This window comes from Camelina sativa, chromosome 20, assembly GCF_000633955.1.
Source record: "Camelina sativa cultivar DH55 chromosome 20, Cs, whole genome shotgun sequence".
NCBI lineage: Eukaryota > Viridiplantae > Streptophyta > Magnoliopsida > Brassicales > Brassicaceae > Camelina > Camelina sativa.
In genome coordinates this window covers 13,808,662-13,818,000 of record NC_025704.1, presented here as the reverse complement: position 1 = coordinate 13,818,000, position 9,339 = coordinate 13,808,662, and the positions used below count along the sequence as shown (strand labels likewise).

Below are 9,339 nucleotides of genomic sequence, written 5' to 3'. Positions count from 1 at the left end.
GCTCAAATGGTGATGGCCATACCTCAGTGAACTGTGCCATATCCATCAGGCCAGTTTGGCTACCGAGAGTCGATGACGATGCCTTAATGTTCAAAACTCTAAACTGTGAACATGGAGATTGTCCAGTTGGAGCCACCGATGAATTTGTGGTTGAAGCCATCTTTGATTGAGGTGTGAAACTCATCCTTGGATAAGGTGTAGAACACCCAATCTCATCTCTTTCAAATGTCTGAGCAGGCGTTAGCTGAATCTGTAAATTAAGAGGACATGTTCTCAACAACCTGCATTTTCTACTCATGGTAAAAACATATTGTAAGATAACCCAGTCCACAAATTTCTACCTTGAAGCTCATATGAATCTCGGGAAACCGAGAATGGAAAACCCTGAAAGAAACGTCACCCTCGCTATCAGGTAGGGAAAGTGTAGGAACTTTGCAGAACCCGTGAAGAAATGCATATCTGATGGCATTCTCAACGCAGCTTGAATCAGATTCAATGCTAATGGTATGGAAATATCCAGAATTTTCATCATGATGGATACTAGTATCAATAACACCATCTGAATCCGTCACTTTGAACTTGAGGTTTGTAAGATTTGTACCAGCAGTACAGCAGTCGGGCAGCTGATCAAAACAATCAATTTCAGAATGAGAAAGGATTAAAAAAACATGAAAAAAATGTGTAGGGAGAGAAAATGAAAGACAAAACTTTAGAACAAGATAAACCTTTGTTAAGAGCCTGAGCTCTCGTTTCTCAATCAAAGACTCTTTCTTGAAGATCTCATCGATACCAGACATAACCGAGAGTGATACTACACAGAAAAAGCAAAAAAATACATTAGACAATTAGCAGATATCTCTTGTTACATCTTACAAAAGAATGGTGGCAAATGTTACTAGATTTTCCATAGCCGGCCGTTACTTGGAGAATTCCAGACAGATCAACGCAGCCACAACTATCAACCTGTGACATGATCAATGAGCTTAACGAGTGAATAGAACATTTGTCAATACACAGTCACCAAACAGACCAATGAACTAGAAACAAAGCTTATAATAGGGTATCCCAGAAGTTGATTATTTTAAGAAAATAAGCTCCTCGCACCTTTCGGTTCAAGCCCATCGAGTCTTTCATACAATAGCCCTCAGTACAAATCATAACATTAGTCCCTTCTGCAACATGGTTATTATATCCATCAAACACCTGCAAGAAAAAAATTGTACTCAGTGGAATTATTCATTACATAGCACTTAAAATGTAAAGAACTTTTATTACATATACCTCCAAGATATAATTTTGAGCAGTAGAATCAGGAAGCAAATTTTCCAAAGCCTCTGGATACATCTCAACAACACGCTTCATAGGCCCAGGATTAACTGGAATATGAAAAGATTGTGAAATAAATAACTATTCTACACAAAAGTACTCATATTAAATCAGGTTAGTTTGCATCTCAAAACACTTCCTACTGTTGTCAATTTTCTCAGTTCCATAAACAAAGTTAAATTTACAAAAAGTTCATTTAGTTGGAGTAACATTACTGATCGATACAAGATATTTTGATAACTCCTTCCCGTATCTTACTACAAGATATTGTAGCACAGACATATAAAGACTGCTACTATACAAAAATAAAGCATTAGGCTTACTTTTACAAGCAACTGAGACGGAAAATGGTTCGTCCTTGGAGCATATCTTTAAGGTTGCATTATAATCTGGCCTGATCTGATCTAACCCATCAGTCTCAACGAGCATATTCTGCATTAGTTTCAGAAAATTGGAAAGTTATAGACTTTGCCAGAAATTCAACAGCCATCAAAGGTCTTCTTCAGCTACCACTAGGAGCTTAATTTGGTATCTGACACTCTCTCGATAACAAAAATATAGTCATAACATTAGTGTTTGAAGATGTTAAATACCTCTACTTTGAGAATTCCATCATCTACCAGGTTGGCCTCAATCATATCAATCTTTCTTTGGAATCCGGGGCTGGCTTTCAGTTCAACTTCCAGAGTTGGAACAGAAGTGAATGGTATCTGATTTTCATATTCATCAAAGCAAGCGATAGAGCAAGGAGGAAGTGAAGAACCCACCCTGTATACATCATTACATTGATAAAATTTGAAATCCTAAGTGCAGGAACAAGAGAAAGGTCACATGTATGTCCCATTCTGAAGAATGTAAGAGCCTTACTGAACATTATACTGCCGTGCAGACTCAAGATTAGTAGCAAGTTTCCAACATCCCACATTTGAAGACGGTTCAACAACCACCTTTTTCTTAGCAGTAATCGATTTTCCCTGAAAGGAAAGTGTTCGAAAATTTGGTTATATGATTACTCGAGAAACTTAAATGGCAGATAAAGATTATAGAGAAACAAAAGTTGTAAATGCCAGCTTTATTGAACATGTCGGGGTGCTTTGACAGAAGTGGAAAGATGTAGAGACCATGAAACCCCTTACAGGATGTAGGAAAACAGTGATCTGAATACAAAATTTTGGTATTCATATCCCTTGATTTTATATTCGTATCTTGAAATTCGACTTCCATGAGCATGTCTCCATCCATCTTCACAATATGTTTCTGATCCAACTTTTTCGACACTTTTGAAGATGTGAAGCTAGCAGGTCGAACAACTGCAACAATCTGTTGCGGGGGAGTTTCTCCAGCACGCACTGTATCACCAAATGATGATTCCTATGGCATGTTCATAAATAAAACGTTATCTGGAAGTTAATGATACTGTAACAGCAAACCCTATTACTATATCTGACTCATTTTTAGTAAGAAAAGAAACATTTCAATGCTCTGCAATCTTTCTCATCCAGCAAATCAATTCTCGATGGATCCTTTTCCCGTTGCTTCTCAATTTTCCTATTCCATTCCATTTCATCTAGAGTGAAGTTAAGAGAGTATGCAAAAGAAAAAGAATATGATTTAAGGGTTCAGCAGTTTGACCATTCCAGAGTCAATAATACTGATTCGAAAAGATGAAGAACTTCGTAGTTCCAATCTTGAAACTCCTTTAGTCATTGAAAGAATGCATCCCTCATCTTCAGAGCAATTGATTTGCCTAGATCAAAAATTTAGATTCAGAATACAAGAATTAGAGATAGTGAAGTCATCCTGGAGTATCTTGGGTTAGTCTTCTTTTTTCACCATTAGATGGTCTTCGTGGAGTATTCAGAACTAGTTAAATGGAAAAACAAATTACCTGCATATAATCCGGGCATCACCTGCTCAGAAACCACATAGAGACAGATCAATTCAGCATGGTTTTAGTTTGTAGTTTAAATGATAGTTGAGCGGTACTTACCGCCTGCTTCGTCGTCGAAACCTTCAACTAGAAAATAATCAATTGTCGCATAGACATCATTCTTGTGAACCCCTCCACATGCACCTTTCAGAATCCTGATCTTCTGCCCACGCTTCCATGAAATCCCTTTTCTCTTCATAACACTGTGCACCCTCACAGCTAGAGTTCAAAAGCATTGCAGTTACAAATAATTTTATACAAGGAATAATTAAAAATATGACAATATTATCACTCAAGATATCATGAAGCTTTTACAGCACATTTCTGGTTATTCATTGGAAAAATTTGAAAATGTTTAATACCAAACAATTATTTTTTATCTTGAAAAATTATTTCATTGGAAACAATTATTTCTGGTTATTTTTTATACCAAACAAGGCATAAGGCATGCATAGTCGTTTGCAGCTGCATACCTTTACAATCAGGCGAAATGCAAAGAGCTTTGTTATTCAAGGAATCGAAAATAATGACTGCGTCGTCTTCCCCTGACGCCTCTTCTTCATCATAAGTCTTATGCATCTCAAGAACCCAAGTCTTATAATCCTGGTCCACTTGCCCAAGTACTAAAGATTTTCCTTCTCTATGTAGCACAAAACTGACATCTGTAAAAAACATAGAATTAAATGTATTTGAGATACTGGAAAAAGAGCAAACTAAGATTTCAAATGGGTTTAAACTAACCGTTATCCTTCTCCTTTGATTTACTACCAAAGTTTTTCAGAGCCAAAGTGAAGGGGCTTTGACTTGCAAGATCGGTCTGCATAAAACATGTTTAATAATCATGTAAAATTGTACTAATAAGATTAACTAATCAAGGATAATGCTAGCTCACTTTTGAAGGCGTTGGGCTAAAACCAGCATCCAAATCTGTAACCACCAAAGAGTGCACATGAAACATGCTCGGATAGAACAATTTCAAACAGATAAATATACAATTGACTAGTGCGAGGCATCATACCGACGAAGCATATCACTCTTTGACACGATTTCTGCAAAGTAGTGGCTCTGTCCCCCTTTTCCATAAACGGAATTGATGCCTACATAGTTATTGGAAACAAAAGCAAGGATTCACCCACAGTCATTACCTTTTTAAATCCTTGACGCACTAAAAATAGTCAAATATCATTCAAAACATTCTCTGGTAAGAGAACTGTGAATACTCCAGGAAGAAAAACTAATGGTGAACAAAGAAGACCAACCCAAGATACTTCTGGGAGTAGACGACCAAGTCTTCGTACATAAAGACGACTAAAAGTTTTGAAGCTTTCAGAAACTTTGTATCCTTCCTTTTCTAAGCTTTCCAGAATAATATTACTGCTCTCTTTGTAAATACTCTCTTTTTCCTGTCACATACATAGTTCAGAACTTGAGGTGTTCAGTTCAAGAAAGGTAAAGCAATGGTCAAGTTCGTTTCTTTGGAAAGGATTGTCATACCCGTATGATTGGAAGATAAGCAAACTTGAGGCGAGCATTTGCCTCCTGGAATGACCCTGCATGAAAAAAGATATTGTCAAGACTCCAAACGATATGATAAAATATTCTGGATTCCAATTCAGCGCTCTACAGAAAAAAAGTATATTGAACCCTAGTTTCAATATCTCCATTTAAGTTACATTAGCTTTCATTGTTGCTACAAAAAAAAAATACAATTTGAAAGGTTTTTTGAGAATTCCGGTATAAAAACTGTTATCTGTTTCTATATCTCTATGTAAGTTACACTCACAACTGCAATTTTGTTTACAAGGACATAAACTTTTTAAAATCCAATCATATGTGTTCTTTTGAAAATGTCTAATCATATTTTCAGAATGATAGCTCTGGCTGTTTGCTACCAAATGCTGGAGCAAAAGCTGCCAGACACTTAACTGAGAGGAAGCATCTTGAACTGTCAAAGGGTTGATACCTTTTGTTTTTTCACCATGAAAGAATCGAATCTGAAACCAAAATTCTCGACCCTTGGAGTTTAGGTTGGTAGTGGCAACCTCTCCACCTACTATCTCAGCTAAATCATATCCATTGACCTGGACAAAGACCAAGGAAATTAGAAAAGGTTGAAACTAAGAATGTCAAATCCAAAACATCTGTAGAAATAATAACACACCTGAAACTCTACAGGCCTTTCAGTCCTCCCAGTATTAGAGATTTCATCACACTACATGTTGACAAAAAAAAAAATGAAACCTCCGACAAAGAAACACCATAAAGGGATCACCACATATTGTATTAATATTAGCCAACGAAAACCTGAATGTAAGGAAAATATATATCCTTAAGTCTGCACTGAAGTTGATCTATATCTGGCATTTTACATTCCGATTCAAATATCTCAACCTGGAAATAAAACAGAATAGCAGTTTCAGATAAGCAGATGTGTATTACAACTTGCTGATTCATGCAACCAGAGGAGCATAGATTAAGGTCACGCAGGAGAAAGTGGAAAGATTGTTATAGGATTCTAGAACAGCATCAAAAAACTTTTGCATAATCTTATCATTAGAACATAATTCTCCAATAAAAAGGTATCACTGCATGATATGAATAAACAAACATGGAGACTATATTTGTTAACAGAGATAAACTCAAGAAATTCAAGTAGCAACATAAAATAAGCTGTGTATCTTTGTGAAGCTTCCATGAGGTGATAACTTCATTTCCTCCTTCAGAGGATCCCTCATTCCACCATCAACCTTTCAAATTTTTTAAATCCACAATTTAATGACATAGACTATGACGAGCAGTAAAGGGTGATGAATCATGAAAATATTATATCACCTTCCAGTTTTTTCCTAAGATAGAACGGTTGTCAATCAAAGCTTCTCGATTGAGTTGCAAGGTGAATACTTTCTTAGACTGTTTCGTCTTTGAAGACACCAAAGTACGCCTAACCATAGAAGAGAGTTAAATGCGCTCAATGAAGGCAGACAACCATTGGTTGACGTCAACATCAACGGGTAAATAGATTATGAGTTCTCACCTTCCTAAATGCATACAAGCATAAGGACCTCCATATCCAAACATCCCAAAGAATGGCTACATAGCAAAATAGTGAATCTTCCTCAGATTAGTAAAAGACTCGAGTTTATTACTGTTCACTTCAAAGATGCAAGTCTTGTTATGTAGAAAGACTCATGATAATTTATAAACTGCAAGCAAAAAATGTTCCTAAGATTCTTGAGGCAGCGGTAAGTACCATAAGGTATGGTGGTTTGCCTCCAATAGCTTTGGATTTTTGCGACCTATGTAATGATGCCCCTATTTTCCCCCTGCGCAGTGTTAAAGAAAATGAAGAACTGCTTAAAGATCAAACTCGCGGTATGAAAATTTGATTGAACTGTGAAGTTACAGTAAAATTGAAATTTTCTACCAATATATTCTCACCATTTATCGATAGAATTTGCTTCGCTACTGTCCATTCCAGGACCAGAATCGAAGATTGAAATCCGATCCCCGAGAACATCGACACTGCAAAAGAAATCACATGAAAACAAAAGATAAAGTTCATTGAAGTATATGACCTTTTAGGACAAGAACAAACCTAATCAGTCTTCGATCTCCGGACGAACAAGACCACACAGCTTGCAGAGAATTATCCTGTGATATAAGCTAAGCAACATGAAAACTGGAGTTTATAAACAAGAAAACTAACACAGTCAAACCCAATCATATGATCCTAAACATGTTAATCAAAGGATGATCCAGACGACGTGGAGTTACATTTCACAAAGAAACCAAGCAGAGATCACAACAATGAAATAACTAAACCAGCAAACTACTTTCATTCAGTTCACCAAACAACTACACCATTAAGAGAATTTGATTAACAAGAGAATCTCGTATCTAAACCTAAGCTGTTAACATAACTTCAGACTACTACAAACTCCATAGGAGTGATCCTGCACCAGACTAACACAAGAAAGACTCATACAATACTGCCAGCCTGAATATGAGATTGTCCTCATGCTGAGAATGAGGTGGCTTCTTGAGATTCGTCTTTGGAGCAGCCACAGTATACAAATCTATACTTGTAACTAACCCTCCCCTGCCAATTAATAATCAGTACCTCCTAAGTGCATTGATAACAGCCGCTAATGCCAACGGAATAAGTCTTCCCCTCTTGGCTTTTTCTCATCCATTCTCAAACAAATAGTATCTCAAAAAAGCTATTTTTCTGCAAGCAGTATTGTCTTTCAGAGACATTTCATCGAGCACCTGGAGGGTGTCTTTCATCTTGACACATGTCTTCAACTTTTCCACCTTCTCAGGCACTGTCTTCCCACACGAGTTTCAAAGACTGCTCCATTTCTCGTGCTGGGATTCGAAATCTTCTTTTGAAACTCCGAATCAGTACGCACCAACTCCTCCGAGATCCTTGCGAAAATCACCATTGATGGAGAAAGATGAACTCTAAGACCGGTTTAATATAGAGCCCAAGCCGGTTAACGAGAGATTTACGCTAAACCAAGTCCATTATACCAAATTACGCTAATTTCCTATTAAACCGTAAGCTCTCATCTAACGAACTTACCAGATTGTTGCTGAGCTGTCAAACTAGCTACAATCTATTACAAAACCCCTTACCCTAACTACAGTGATCCTATAATAAAAGACTCACTTAAAAAATCTTTAAACAACTTTGTAATAAGTCAATAAGAGCAAATTTTTTCACAAAACACATAAATTGTAACAATAATATATTACATGCAATTTTTTACTGAGAAACTTACAATTAGATCCGCAAGAGCTGTCTCAAAGCTATAAGCAATGTTCAAGAAAGCGCTAGGCGTTAACTAGGCGGTGATGCAACGCCTAGCGCTAGGCGTTAACTAGGCGGTGATGCAACGCCTAGCGCCTAGAACGCCTAATCGGAATTTAGACGGTTTTAGGCGGTTTAGGCGTTTACATTATAAACTATTATATATCTGATATTATATACAAAATATATATAAAAATAATAAAAATATTAATTCAAAAACAGAAAAATAAATAAAAACATTATTTTAATTCACTTTAAATAACATATTAAACATTTTTAATTATGTTTATAGAAGTAAACTTTAAATATTTTAAATTTGTGCAATTAAAATTTTAAAAATACACTAAAATGATGATACTACAATTTTAGGCGGTCAAAGCGGTCGTCTAGGCGGTGCTATAGCGCCTAGCGCCTAGACGGGGCGGAGGCGGACGCCTAGAACGCTTTTTCGAACAGTGGCTATAAGTTTGTGGTAGTTCTTTAAGCAAATCAGTATCAGGTGTTAAATCCCACATGTTCTGCAAAAAAAACAAAGAACAGGAACATCACTAAACAAAGCTTAAGGAGACAATTATACATAGCAAAAACTATGTAGTAAAAACTAACCTCATACATATTAGACCCCTCTCCAGACCCATCCTGATCCAGAGATCAATCAAGGCACATAGTTATATCATAATTAGCAAAATCAACACACTAAAAAAACAGAGAAAGTAGCATAATGAAAAGATCAAAAAGTAACTCACATCTAGACGAATGATATTGCACAAATCGGGCTTAAACTTCGCAAATCGAACGGTCTCTTTAATCTTTTCACCGTTAAACTCGAGATAAGATTTAGCAGCTATATTCCAATCAACCCTCTTCCTCTTCTTACCGGACAAGACACAGTTTTTCCGGGTTTTGTCATATTCATCTTTCACCAGGTTAACAAAATTCTTTTTAGGCTCAGGGTTAGTAAGTGTGAGTGTCACACTAGTGCTGTTTGCCAAAAGAACCTTGAGCCTGTAAAACTTATCTCCTCCACCATTATCATCATCTGGAAACAATCTTCTCTCGGTCGGTCTCTTCTTACTCATCTGAAATTCAAAGCACATGATTCAGAAGAGAAGATACCCATTAAAAAAAAACATGGATACGAGGTTTTTTTTACATTTTATTGTAAATTTTTTAAAAAAGTTGTGTGGTTTGGTAACTTTAGAAAGCAAGTACCTAAAGCTACAACATATACATCTACTAATACAAGTGCATGTAAACACCACACTTAGTA

The 9,339-nt window shown here is 36.4% G+C and overlaps 1 pseudogene; it reads right to left on the bottom strand.

The window, feature by feature from the left end:
* Positions 1-9,339, bottom strand: part of LOC104770746 — a 13,443-nt pseudogene that overhangs the window by 2,289 nt on the left and 1,815 nt on the right.